This window comes from Crocuta crocuta, unplaced genomic scaffold (genome assembly GCF_008692635.1).
Source record: "Crocuta crocuta isolate KB4526 unplaced genomic scaffold, BGI_CrCroc_1.0 scaffold779, whole genome shotgun sequence".
NCBI classification, from domain to species: Eukaryota; Metazoa; Chordata; class Mammalia; order Carnivora; family Hyaenidae; genus Crocuta; species Crocuta crocuta.
This window is the reverse complement of record NW_027531185.1, coordinates 1014620-1029066: the sequence shown is the minus strand read 5'-3', so window position 1 is coordinate 1029066 and position 14447 is coordinate 1014620. Positions and strand designations below refer to the sequence as shown.

The 14447-nt window shown below is 47.9% G+C and overlaps 1 protein-coding gene across 1 annotated transcript in view; it reads left to right on the top strand.

Moving 5' to 3' along the window:
* The window catches only part of STARD8 (StAR related lipid transfer domain containing 8), a 41407-nt gene that overhangs the window by 16207 nt on the left and 10753 nt on the right, over positions 1–14447 (top strand). The window contains exons 2-3 of the mRNA XM_077771150.1: positions 11691–11762; positions 14288–14369. The gene's annotated coding sequence lies outside the window, so the exon portion shown is untranslated. The remainder of the gene's footprint in view (positions 1–11690; positions 11763–14287; positions 14370–14447) is intronic.

Below are 14447 nucleotides of genomic sequence, written 5' to 3'. Positions count from 1 at the left end.
ATGGGAACAGAAAAACAGAATGGCTATGGTCATTTAGACAAGCTCCTGGTCCTCATCTGTAGTCCAATAGAAGCCAGTTGACCTTTTGTAGCCTCAGTTCCCCCATTTGTGCAGTAGGCCTGCTTTGGACAGGGCTGTCATTTGAACCAAATGCAATGTGGGATGGTCAAATGTCTTCTCTACTGATGGGAAGTTACTTCAGGCTAAGGGTTCATACTGCAAAAATCCTTGTGTATGTTTTTTTTTTGTGTGTGTGTCTATGGCCAAGGTGATTTCTCCTGTCTTATGAAGAGTGTTCTAACTTGGTGGACTTGGAGGACTCTGGAACTGGACTGCCTGGATTTGCATCTTGACACACCACTACCTAGCTGCTGACTTTGGGCAAGTTACTACCTATCTCTGGGCCTCAGTTTTCTCATCTGTCAAATAGAAATATAGCACTTACTCCATAGGGGTGTTGTGAAGATTCAGTGATATAAACCATATAAAAAGTACCTAGGCCTGGGACATAACGATGACTCTGTACCCTTTGGCTATTGTTATTACTATCTCATTTTATACTTGCAGAAACCTCATGTTTTCAGTGCTATAACCATATTACTATTTTACAGATGAGAACACTGAAGCACAGGGAAGTTAAGTCTTGCCCAATGTGATCTGTGTAAAGTCCTTAGCTCAGGCCCTGGCACATAGTAAGTGCTCAGGAAATATTAGTGTTTCATATTAATTACTATTAATAATTAAATTCACTACCATAACTATTATCAATAATGAACATAACCAAAATTAAGAAGTAGCAGAGTTAAGACTAAAAGCCACATTTGCAGATTGCTAGCCTGTTAGTCTTCCCTCTGTATCCCAAAACTTCTGTGTTTCTAGACTTTACACAGCTGTTAGGCCACCATTTTGGATTCTCCTTCCTTTCACCCCATATGGCCTGAACATGCATGTTGCCACCCCCTGACCACAAAGCCAAGACCCCTGCCCTCTCCTTTATGCTCAGAATCACAGGTCTCCCTTTGTCTACAGGGCTCAAGGGAGGCTTGTGTCCACTGGCTTCCAGAGGGGGACAGACCCCTCTTGAAGAAACTATTGCTCTCAGGCCCATTTTCTTCCTGTAAGAGACAATTTTCTCTGGATCTTAGGGTGGGGCCAGGCTCCTTCAAGGCATTTCCTGCCAGAAGTTTATATTTGGCCTCAGCAAAAGGAAAAGGAAGTAGACAAGGGGGGTGGGATGTAGAGGTGGTGGCACAGGGTCAAAATGGGTGCATGCCAAGACTTTGCAGGCCAAGAGAGGAAGCAGGAGATGGCGCATGTCCCTTCTCAAGTGGGCTTGGATGCCCTCAGAGGAGCTTGAGATGGAAGAGCTGAGTGTTCCTTGAGGCCAGAATGCCTTCATCCTTACACAGAGGTTGTTTTCCTTTTTTACACCTCTGGGCCTTGGTTCCTGGCCCTGTGGTTTCTGCACTGGGGCAAGGTGTTCTGCTAGTTATCTAGTTGGCTCAGTTGCAGTTGTGACCTCAGTTCTATGTCTCTGCTATAGTGATGCCAGAGAAATGGGTGGAGTCACAGGTCTCCACACTGTTCAGTTGGAAAGCAGTTGGACTAGTCAGTTGGACTTCCTGTCTAGGTGTTGCCAGAACATTCTGTAGCTCTGACCACACTTCAGTGGGGATACTGAGACCAATGGGACCCAGTTGAACTCCAGTTCAATGGGGGAGACATTCTCATGTGCTGTTGAGAAGGTAAGGGAAATGTGTAGGGGGTCATTTAATTTAAATGAGCCATTAGGTGGTAGGAGATTAGTGAGAGATCAGGGAAAGAAGATTTCATAGGAGGGAATGCTTAACCTCCATCCTGATGCATAATGGGAGTTTGCACCTTTAAGTCAGGCTGGGTCTAGAGTGTAGAAGGCCTCAAGTTCCAGGTGGAAAACAGTTTGGTGTCTACCCTGGGCTGTGGGCAGTGGGGAGCCTCCTAGGTTGCAGAGTAGGAGAGTGGCTGGGTCAGAGCTGGGGTCTTGTAAGAAGAAGCTTGCAGGACAACCTGTTCAAAGGAGAGACTAGGGCCTGGGGACTTGGAGGGCTTAAGTAATCCAGGCATGAGAACCTAGAGCATGGTTGGGTGTGGGAAACCGTGACTGACCACCTGATGGAAAAGTTGATAGAAATTGGTGACTAAATACATGAGCCGAGAAAGGACAGAACAGGATGACTAGTGTTTCAAGCCTGGGTGTTCGGTGCCTTTGGAAGCAGGAAATCTGGAGAGAAAGCCAGGTTGGGAGGGGAAGATGAGCTAGGTCTTGGTCTCCATTGAAGACCATCACTGGAGTCTCCCAGAAGAGAGTGTGCAGGAGGACAGCTCCCTCTACTGAGTCAGCCACTGCTAATCACACACAACCCTGCACTGGATCTAGATTTGGTCAGTGGCTATTAGAAGATGGGGAAGCTGAGGCCCAGACAGTGTTGGTGGCTTGCCCAAGGTCACCCAAGTTCCTAGTACAGTTGGAGCTAGAATGTAGTTCTCCTGGCTTTCAATCCAATAATCTTTCCACCCATACCACAGCGGAGAGCAGTTACTACTGGTCTAACATCTGCTCCAGACCAGTTAGGCTGGCAGCTCTTGCCTCCAAGCTGGGAACTGGAGGCACTGGAGTAGTACAGGACTTATTAAAACACCTGTCTTTCATTGCCACTGTGACCTTGTCAGAGCACTTGGGGACTGGGTTGGGGGCAGGATCCCCTGGAGGCAAGAAAGCTAATGGAGCCACTGCAACAGAGCAGATGGCAGCTTTGACCTTCACTGTCACAGGGAAGCCCTGAGCTAGGCAGGAATGTCAGCTGCCTGCTTTAACCCTGCTGTATCAAGTGCCAGTTTAGGACACCACAGACTGGACCCAAATTTTCAAGCAGCCCCAGCAGGCCAGAGGTCTGATTTAGCCACAGAACCCTCATGAGCCTCCCTTGCTTAAAGCTGCATACCAAATCTCAGGCTACAGCTTCTATGGGGAGAGGTGTATGGTTGGGGGTTTATTGTATGACTTTCATATTTATAAAAACTCCAAAATAGAACTTCCACCTCTCCGTGACTGACCTGACCCTGCCTACAAAGAATTGACAGTGTCCACAGACAAGGGACCTCCACTAGATCATGCATCCATTCTTTGCCTCATCCCTCAGGACATCCTCGAGGAGGGATGAGGATACCTGGAAGTGCTTGAGGACCTCAGGTAAGGTGGAGCTGACTCTCATAGTTCACCCTTTAGGTCTGGAGTCAACCATTCTTTCATTGTGTGGATTGTCCTGTGTGCTGTAGCATGTTTAGTGGCATCCCCGGCCTCTACTCAATAGATACTAATAGCATCCCTCCCCAGTTGTTATGGCCAAAAATGTTTCTAGATATTGCTACATGTCCCCTGGGGCATAACATTGTCTCTGACTGAGAATCTCTGAGGACCTGTGGCTTTGGTGTGAACATGAAGTGTTAAGGAGCGAAGAGTATTAGAATGGAGAGCCACACATGTGAACCTGCCACTAGCCAGCAAGAAGATTCAGTGGCTTCACTAATGTTGCCACCCAGTCCCATGGTACTGTCCCTTCCTGGGCTGTGTGCCTTGGTGGTGCCTCAGTTCTGACAGGGAGACTCCAAAAGTGTTGCTCGTATGGGCCCAGAAACTTGGCATCCAGCTGTAGCTCTGGCTAAGATTGAGCCTGGCATCCAAACAGGTGCAGTAGGGGCCCTGAGTTCTGCCTGTGACCTAACAAGCCAGAGGCCAGCCAGTGACTAGCATGCTTGAAATCCAACAGCCCTTGCCATGGCACCCCTCCTGTGAGTTTTGGAATGTGGGATGGGAGCTATTTTGGTCTTGTCTCTTTTCCTCCATTTGTGTCCCTCCCCTGTAAGAATCTACTAAGAATTGTAATTACAGCTAAGAGCAGCAGTAGCAGGAAGACAACAAGCGTACCCAATTTCCTACTGGACAGGGCATTGCAGACCTCCCGAATGTCTCTTCCAAGGTCAGGAAGGGAAGTCTTGGTAGTCTTGAAATTCATGACAGCTGTTAGTATGAGCCCTTTTGAAGGCTCCCCTCCCACTATCCCTCAGGGAGAGAGGGGGGCGTAGCCAGACAGTCACCTGTTGCAGCGTTTGTGAAAATTTGAATGAAGACTCACTTCTGAGAAATCCAAAGATCAAGACTGGGTAACACACTTCTTGTGGCCTGGGGTCCTTAGATGTATCCTTATGGGAGGGTAAAAGGAGCTAGTAATAGCCACTTAGGGCCAAGTGAGATCCAAGCTGTCTGCTAAAAAGCCAACATCTCTTCCTTAAGCAGGATCCCTCTCTGGAAATGGAGATGGGCAAAGGAAAAGAGTGTTGCACCAACGAAGAGAAATGATCTGAGAAGCCTTTTGCCAAGACCTAGCATTTCCCAGGTATAGCAGCAGTGCCTGAAGTGGTAGGGGGCCCCTCTACCTTCCTTGAATACCAGCTTGACCTCACAAAGCCCACCTTAGACACTTGAGTCATCACATTGACAGTGGCACCCCAGATCTTTCTTGACTCCCTTACAATGGTGGCTTCTCCACCTGTGCTCACTAAAGGTGGGAGAGACCATGATGAACCAGACCTTATTTTGGAGACACTTCTCCTATGGTGAGGGCCATAGGTAAGGACGGTAAAGGAAACACAATTGCTGGAAGCTTCCTTATGGTCAGCTGTTTGAATAAATTACCTTCACAAATACTCACAGATTTGCCCTCCCCTGTCCTACCATGTGCTCATTGCTTTCTTGCTCCTTTACTCTGGCCGAGAGAGCATGAACCAGTGATTAGAATAGGCCCAAGTCTGGCCTGTGGCTAGAATCTTTCCAGAAACCTATGCTGTGGCTTTTTAGCTGGACATGTTTATTTAGGGCAGTGGTTCTCTATCTTGCCAACACTTTAGTTGTTCCCAGAGGTTCTAATTTAATTGGTCATGACAGGGGCCCAGGCACTGGAATTTTTAAAATTTTTAAATGTCTATTATTTTTTGAGAGAGAGAAGGAGATGGATCATGAGCGGGGGAGGAGCAGAGAGAGAGGGAGACAAAGAATCTGAAGCAGGCTCCCGGCTCTGAGCTGTCAGCACAGAGCCCGACACGGGGCTCGAACTCATAGATGGTGAGATCATGACCTGAGCTGAAGTTAAACACTCAACTGACGGAGTCACCTAGGCGCCCCATTTAAAAGCTCCCGTATTAAAATGTGCAGTCCAAATTGAGAGGTTACTGCTTTGACAGTGACAAGGATCCTTTGATCTGGGCCTCTGTGACATCCACACATTGCTTATCCTGGGCCCTGAGTCTTACTTGGTACCTATGCCTGAGCTGGCTTTTGGGTTGGGAAAGAGTAGGCAGAAATGGGGTCTGTGCGGCTCTATCGCAGCCCACTGAGTGACCACAGGGTGGAAGTCCCCCAAGTGTGGCATGAAGAGAGTGGGGTTGGTGATACCGGCTGGGTGCGGCCTGACCTCCCTCAGCTTAGTTGCCAGTTGCCTTTTTTTTCCCTCCTAGCTCATTCTTACTGTTTTAAGACCAGGACACAATCTGAACTGAGCCTTATAAGAGACTGAATGTGTGAATACCAAGTTCAACTTTTTAAAAAGTTTTAATTTAAATTCCAGTTAGTTAACATATAGTGTAATACTAGTTTCAGGAAAGAGAGGCCAAGTTCAAGTAGCCTTAACAAAAGTAGCACTCTCTAATGATAGCTTTCATACAGCCACTTGCGAAACCAGGCAAAAGCTGACCAAATCCACACAGTAACCGTGAAGGTAGACAGGAAAGTTGTTAGTCCTCGCTGTGTAAATCAAAATCCAAAGCTTAGGGAATGAAGCAGCTTGCCTAAAATAACTTGGGCAGCAGGTAGGGGAGCCGGCCTGATGGCAAAAAGCTCTTTCTTCAACTCAGTTATCATCTTTTGAGCATTATTGCATTTCCTGTGTGGATGTTGCTGCCCCTCTCCTGAGCACATAAACTCTACTCTTGTTCATATAGCATTTCTCAAGAACATAAGCCCTACTTTTCTTCTCATTCCATCCTTCTCTGAATAGGAAGAAAGCTCTGTGCCAGGAGGATCCCTGGTGCATGGCCTATGTCACTGTAGGTGCACATGCTGTCATTGGCCTCTGAAATCCTGTTGCTGCTCAGCCATGTTTCTTTGACGCTCCCTCCAGGAGACTCATGGGTATGACATTGAGGCCTGAATTGATGTTGGAGCTTTCGAGTATGCCTTTTCCCCCAACTTTTATGCCTCAGATCAGCTGGGACCCTCCCCAGGGAAAGAGTCTGGGCTTAAATCTCAGTGGAATCCTGGGGTGCCTGGTTGTGTGTCCGGCTTCGGCTCAGGTCATGATCTCACAGTTCCTGAGTTCGAGCCCCGCATCAGGCTCTGAGCTGTCAGCACAGAGCCTGGAGCCTGCTTCCAATTCTGTGTCTCCCTCTCTCTCTGCCCCTCCCCTGGTCATACTCTGTCTCTCTCTCTAAAAAAATAAATAAACATTAAAAAAATTAAAAAAAAATCTCAGTGAAATCCTACTTGTGCCAGATGAGTGCCATATACCTAACCTTGGCCAGAGCATGACCTACAGAATATAGTGGTTGAAACTGCTGAAATCTGCACATCTGTACATAGGAGCAGGACTAGGGGTCACAGACATTCCTACATCACTCACCTCAGCCTGCCTGGTGTCACTCTCCCCACCAGGCATGTAAGGCAGTCCTTAGTCCAGGATACCTGGGCCCCAACCTCAGGTGAGTGGTCTCTCTTGGGGGTGAGTGGTCACTCCTGGACCCAGCCTGGACAGGCTGGGATGGGTGGGAGGGATGGAGGCAAAACACTTTAGCTCAGCCCTTAATCACCAAGACATATATCTCTGACTGCTCCATTTGAGAGGGAGCCTCAGGGCCTCCCAGCCCTCCATGAGGTGGTATATTGTTGGGAGCCAGTGTCCCTGACATCCTGTTGGGTAATAACCCATTACATTCTTCACATTCCTGCCAGGGAGTACTTGATGGGGATTCAGCCCATAGCCCAGCTTCAAACTCCTTGGATCCTTTGTCTTTTGGAGCTATTGTGGCTTCTTTGAAACTCCTGCCTCTTAACTAACCTCACTTCCTGGAGCCAGTTGGCTGCAATTTTGACAGTGATGTGGATGCAGACACTTTCTAGACCCAGAAGGGAATGCTAATTGGACCTTTCTCCTTTGTCTTTCTTTCTTGGGACCCTTAAGTTATTGGGGAGTACTTGTACTATGTGTCAGGTTTTTCCCCCCATCTCCAGTATTTTATTTAATGCTCTCAGTAGCTATTCCAAGTCAACTCTATTACCTCCATTTTACAGAGGGGGAACCTGAGTCTTTTTTTTTTTTTGGAACTTCAGTCTTATAGAGGTTAAACAACTTGCCCAAAGTCAGAGAGCTAGTGACTGACAGCACCAGGATTTCAACTCAGGCTTGTAAATCCACTACATCAGGAGGTTGGAAAAAAGTTTGGGGACCTGGACTTTGTTCCTTTGAGTCTAAGCCCTTTTGTTTACCTGGCCTCTGAGGGCAAGTGGCATAATGCAATGGGAAAGAGAAAGCTGGACAGGAAATTAAAGGGTTAGGGTCACACATGAAAAGACATTTCTCCAAAGAAGACATACAGATGGCCAACAGATGTATGAAAAGATGTTCATCACTTACCATCAGGGAAATGCAAACCAAAACTATAATGATGTATCACCTCACACCGGTCAGAATGGCTAAAATCAACAACACCAGAAACAACAGATGTTGGTGAGGATGTGGAGAAAGAGGAATCCTCGTGCACTGTTGCTGGGAATGCAGCCACTGATGCAGCCACTGTGGAAAACCTTATGAAATTTCCTCAAAAAGTTAAAAATAGAAATACCCCATGATCCAGCAAATGCACTACTATTTACCCAAAGAATACAAAAACACTAATTCAAAGGAATGAGGCACACCTCTGTTTATGGCAGCATTATTTACAACAGCCAAGGTATGGAAGTGGCCCATATCCATTGATTGATGAATGGGTAAAGAAGATATATATAACATCTTCACACACACACACACACACACACACACACTGGAATATTACTCAGTGACCAAAAAGAATGCAATCTTGCCATTTGCAATGACATGGATGGAGCTAGAGAGTATTATGCTAAGTGAAATAAGTCAGAGAAAGACAATTACCATATGATTTTACTCATATGTGGAAGTTAGGAAACAACAGATGAGCAAAGGGAAAGAGAGAGAAAGCACAAGAGAGCACATGCACAAGAAATAGACTCTTAATTACAGAGAACAAACTGATGGTTACCAGAGAGGAGTTGGTGGGGGGGGATGGGGTGAANTAATGAGCTCTGGGTGATATATGGAATTGTTGACTCATTATATTGTACACCTGAAACTAAAATAATACTGTATGTTAAGTAACTGGAATTAAAATTAATTAATTAATTTAATTTAAAAACTTAAAAAATAGAAGATTAGGGTCATAGTCTCAGCTGTGACATGTAACTCTGGGAATTGGGAAATTTCCTTGGTCCTCAATATGCGCCATACTGTAGCTTTTTTAAAGTGTTGACATGGAAAACCCCACCACAGACCAATTAAATCAGCCTCTGAGGATGGAGTCCCAGGAAATTGGTATTTTTTAAGCTCCTTAGATGATTTTAATGTGCATCAATATCCTTAAGTTAGGTGATATAGACCAGTGCTTCTCAAACTTTACTGTGCATGTAGATCAACCCAGGAGCTAGTTAAATGTAAATTCTGATTCAGTAGGTCTGGGATTCTGCATTTCTAACAAGCTCCCTGGTGATGCTGATGCTGCTGGTCCATGATTCACAGAATAGCAGTGGGCTAGAGGGCTCGAGGTAGAAGCGAAAGAACGTGGTGCCCACTCAGGTGCACTGGTTTCTTTCCTGGCTAGGGCCACTGCCTAGCATTAGAGGAGCAGGCGGCTCACCACTCTCCTGTGGGCTCTGCCTCTGTGGCTCAGGTAGATGGTACAGATGTATAAGATGCAGGACTTTCTTACTGCACTCTCCCACCTCTTCAGGCTTAGGAAGGAGCTCAGGACTAATGGGCAGGCAAGTGCCTCTCTCCTTCCCTCTCCTCTTTGTTCTACCTGTAGCCATGAATGACTAAGGGCTGCAGTGGACTTCAAGGGTGTGCTCTTGACATGCAGGCCTAACCTTGGGGATTGGCTTCCCTACCGGGGGTGGCTATACCAGACTCATGGCCCTTTAGGGGGTCACTATTTCCTTCTATGCCTGTGCCTGCCTTTCTGGGAACTCCTATCAAGTCCTTCCTTTGGTACGTTCTCACGGTCCTAATGATGGGAAAGCAGAGCTGGTTTTCTGCTGGCTTTAGGGAATCTGGCTGCTAGGAGGGGCTCTGAGGATGGAGAAGGGCCTTCTCCTGGGGGTGTGGTAGGATCAGGAGATAGGCAGGTGGTTGTGGCAGCTGGCTCCGCTGTCCTCGCAGCGAAACCATGTCACTCAGATGCTTCCCGGGTTGGTGTGAGGTCCCTTCCAACACCTCTTACTGCAGTTCCCCCACACCACCACTTGCCTAGAGACCTGTGTCATCTGCTAAGCCTGCATTGACCCCTGTCAAAGAGTCTGAGGTATTGTTTTTTTTCTTCTTTTTAAATGTTTTATTTATTTTTGAGAGAGAGAGAGAGAGACAGACAGACAGACAGCATGGGCAGGGGAGGGGCAGAGAGAGAGGGAAATACAGAATCTGAAGCAGACTTCAGACTCTGAGCTGGCTGTCAGCGCAGAGCCCGACGCGGGGCTCTCATCCATGAACTGTGAGATCATGACCTGAGGCAAAGTCGGACGCTTAACCGACTGAGCCACCCAGGCGCCCCAAGAGTCTGAGGTATTGTTAGCTAAGCTCTGTGGGAACAAACACTTTTCAGGACCTCTCTGAAGTCCTGATGATTCCTAGATCTTTATCATAAGTCAGAAGTTGCAGTAACAAAAAACATGGGCACATGCACACACAGATCCAAGTGTATGCACAGACTGAGGAGTCTTATGGTGGGGTGTGCACAGGTGTGCCCCCGGTACCAATCTTCATGGATCACGAACATAAGCAAACTTGACTATGGCTGTGTGCCAAGGCAGATGCTGGGGTGGCACTGACCTGATGCACTCACTCTGGGAAATGCACAGATGTTCTTCATCCCTGCCCCACTCCTATTTACCCCCAAAAGCCTTCAGGGCCTCCAGGGGCTCCAGAGCCTTCTCTTCTGACCCCTCAAATCTACATTAGTGTATGACCCTTGAAAAGCCTATTGTTTTTTCTGATCAACTTCCATCTTCCTGGACTCTTCCCTCCCTTGTCTACCCACCTGGCATCCTCTGAAATGCCATTTTCTCTTTTAACTTCTCAGTCTCAGCTGTCAGGATCTCATCCTGGATTCTCCTGTGGGAAGCACTGGAAAGACAGAGCTCTTCCTGTCTCAAAAAACCCCAACAGCCTCCTTGGAGTCGCCTGGTTACAGGCACTAAGGAAATCAAGGAGATGTTGGGAGTATGATTGTGGCCAGAGCAGCTCTGCTGAGCCGGCAGCCTCCCCCACCCTCCAGCCCCACAGTGCCTGGTCCCATAGTCCCAGACCCACTGCTCTCTGACAGTGCTTGGAGGTAGGAAACAAATGGCTGCCTGGGTAGTCCCACAGCTTTGCTGCTGGCACTCAGTCTATCCTGGCCAGGAGAGCCTCCTTTGGTCCAGCTGCATGTTTCCACTGAGGCTGGCAGGGATGCTGGGCACTCCCAGAGCTGAGGTAGGAGGCTAACCCAACCATTGCTCTCCAAGATTCCCACAGGTATGCACTTCGTCTAGCCACAGGAGAGAGCTGGAGCAGTCTTGGCAGGCTCCCTGGGAAGGGAGGGCTGGAAATCAGTGAGAGATGGGGAAGGGTAAGCACTGGGGAAGCTGCCACATGAGTATAGGGAGACTGAGCTTGAACTCTGGCCCCAGCACTGCTACCTTGGTCGGCTGTGAGACTGTGGATGAGTTCTTCCTTTCTGAGCCTGTCTGGAGATCTATAAAATGTAGATAGTAAAACCTCTTTCACAGCATTTTGTGTGTGTTAAGTGAGATTTGGTTATCAAAGTTCTAGTGAACGTGCGGTATGATGCTGGGGAAGAGAATGATAATCGTTGAACATTTTGTATCCCTAGCTGGACTAGGATGGTCTACCCAGGGCCACGGAAGGGGATGGCTCCCTGAAGAAGGGGAAGGTGAAGACACAGCTATGGCTTCCTCCCCCCAGTAGTACTCCTTGACTCCGGACTTTCCTGAGAGTTGCTGTTGCTGCTGGGTTCTGTTCTTGGGCAGGGGCAGAAGAGTGAGAGGGGTATCGAGACAGGCAGGGAAATGAGGCTCAAGAAAGGCTTCGCACGACATACAGAGGGTAGGGTATGGGGAACAGAGAGTAAATCCTTGCTGGCTATGATATGGAGCAAATATGCCAGCCCCCTCCATGCTTTTCTTGCCATTTCCAGATCATGACAACTAAAGGTGCTTGTCTGCTGGAGGTGAGGCAGCATACACCCAGGGTAGCTCAGCGTCAGCACCCACCCAGTCCCATTACTCTGCCTATTTCTCTCCCTCTGTTCCGTTTTAGAAGTTGAGGCCAAAAGAGCATGCAAGTGGCTCCGAGCAACAGGATTCCCTCAGTATGCTCAGCTTTTTGAAGGTAAGGCTACTCAGCTGCTACCCCTTCTCTACCCCAAAACTTGCCCTATCCCTCTGTTTTTCATCTGTAAAATGGTGCCAATCAGATCCTTTCTTCAACCACACAGGAAGCTGTGTACCTTGGCTCTGCTCCTATAGTTACATCATAATGTCTACTGGGTCACTCTGGTTGGCTCTCATAAGCTCTGGTGTCACCTATGTGTTAAAGTACCTTGTTTGACCAGGGCTCTTACATCGTAACACTTCTGAGGATGCCATCTGCATAGATACAATATGGAGGGTGCATCCTGGTGTCCCTGACCTCATCTCCACTTCCCCATGGCCTCCTTTCTCTGTTTCCTTCATTTTTCTGTTTTTTCTTTAGCGTTGGTTGTACCTGCCATTTTCTCTTTCCTCCCTCTTCCCAAACTCCCCACTGTACCCTGCCTTCAACCCCACCTTGCCAATAAAACAGTCTTTGTCCGGGTCACCAGTGACCTCCATGTGATCAAATTCACTGGTCACTTCCCAGTCCTTACTTAATCTCTCAGTAGCATTCAGCCACTCACATCATTTTCTGGAACACTCACCTGTCTTTGATGTCTCTTAGTCTCATTATAGAGGACTCTGCTTTCTCTCACTGATGTATAAATGTTGGGGTGTCCCAAAGCTCAATCTTGGTCCCTCTTCCCTCTCAACATTTCTTTCGCAGGAGATCCTTCTTGAAGTACCACCTATATTCTGGTGAGTCCCAGATATTTCTGTAAGACCTCATCCTCAGACTCAAGATTTGTCTTTTCATCCAGCAGCTCAGTATCTTCTTGGATGTCTGACAGGCATCTCAAATGTAACAGGTCTAAATTCCAACTCCTGAGGGCAGCGCCATCCATTCAAGCCCCGCATCCAGGAATCACCCTTGATTCCTCTTTTCTTTCATCCTCTATATCTAATCTTTCAGCAAGTGCCTTTTCCCTCCACAGTATGTCTCGGATCAGTCCAGTTCCTGCCACCTTCACTGCCACATCCTGTGTGACCTGCCGTCATCACTCACCTGCTGTAGCGCACCCGCCTCCTTCCTGTGCTTCCTCCTCTGCTCTTTTTAAAAATTTTTTAAAAGTTTATTTATTTATTTAAAGAGAGACAGAGAGAGCAAGAGCAGGGAGGGGCAGAGACAGAATCCCAACCAGGCTCTGCCCTGTCAGCACAGAGCCCGACATGGGACTCAAACTCACTAACTGTGAAATCATGACCTGAGACGAAACCAAGAGTCAGCAGCTTAACCAACTGAGCCACTCTAGGCGTCCTCCTCCTCTGCTCTGCAATGCACAGAGCCAGAAGGACCTTGTGAGCCTTGGGCCTCACTCTGTTGCTTCTGTGCTCTGTCACTCCTCTGCTGGTTTCCCAGCACACTCAGAATGAGGCAAGGTCACTTGTTTTATTCTGACTGACAAAACTATATGACCCAACTACTATTTACTCCTCTTCCCTTTGCTCACTACATTCCAGGCTCCTTTCTTGCTCACTTGCTCACACCATGTTCTTTTCTTCCTCAAAGCCTTAATGTTAGTCCTGCTTNTTTGAATGCTGACAAAAACTGAGGACTGATGGATGTGGGGGGGGGATGGGCATGGAGGAGGACACTTGTGGGGATGAGCACTGAGTGTTATGTGGAAACTAATTTGACAATAAACTATTAAAAAAAAATGTTAGTCCTGCTTGGAACCCTCCTTCTAGGCTCTTGACGTGGCCAGCCCCTTATTGTTCTGCAGGACTCACCTCAGAGGTCACCACCTCAGAAAGGCCTCTGTTGACCACCTCTCTATGAGTAGCCACCATCCCTCCAGCCTCTCTTTACCCCATCATCCTGGCTAATGTCTTACATGAAGGCAGGAATCACTTTGATCACGTTCACTGTTGTAGCCCCAGCACCTGGCACCAAGTCAATGCTCGATTAATATTAATTAAATGAATAAATGGGTTTGCTTTACCAGTAAGGCAGAGAGAGGTATGGGATTTCCTGGGTGCTCTGTCCTCTTACTGCATCTTCCTCTCTCCCCTCCCCTTCCTAAATCCCAAGGAGTGGATTCCCTTGCTTTGAGCAGTAGGAAGAAATGAGGTGCTGTTGGGATGCACACTATCCTTTCCGTCCTCACTCTCTTCCTGCTACCCCCAGTTCATCTTGGGCCAGGGAGGAGCTTCCTTGTCTTAGTATCCAGGATTCAAAAGGGACTGGGGGAGCCCAGCTTGGCTCTTGGCAGCCACCCAAGGCCTGAGGCCTGCCATCTCCCACGGACCTGTCTTATTGTTGAGTCCTCTTATCCAGCTCAATCCTCCTTTCCTTCAGCCCTGGATTTGTTCCCAATGGTCAACCCGAGTTCCCTGGGCCCCTCCTTTACTCTAGTCTTGCTCCTTCTGCTTAGCTTTTGCCTTTCTGCCTCCTCCTTTCCCCGCTGCCCCCCCCCCCCGCAACTCAAGGGCTCCTGGCATTGAGTTTCTGACCTGACCTATACCACCCTCAACTCATCTTGGCTTTTCTCTGTCACACAGAAGGTCTGTTTCCCCTGGATATTGGCTCTGTGAAGAAGGACCACAGTTTTCTGGACGAGGACTCTTTGGGGACCCTGTGCAGGTAGGAGGCACTAAGGGCCAGGCCTGGGAGGTCAGGGCTTGGCTTCAGGCTTCTTCCTGGAAAGAAACAATCCCAGTC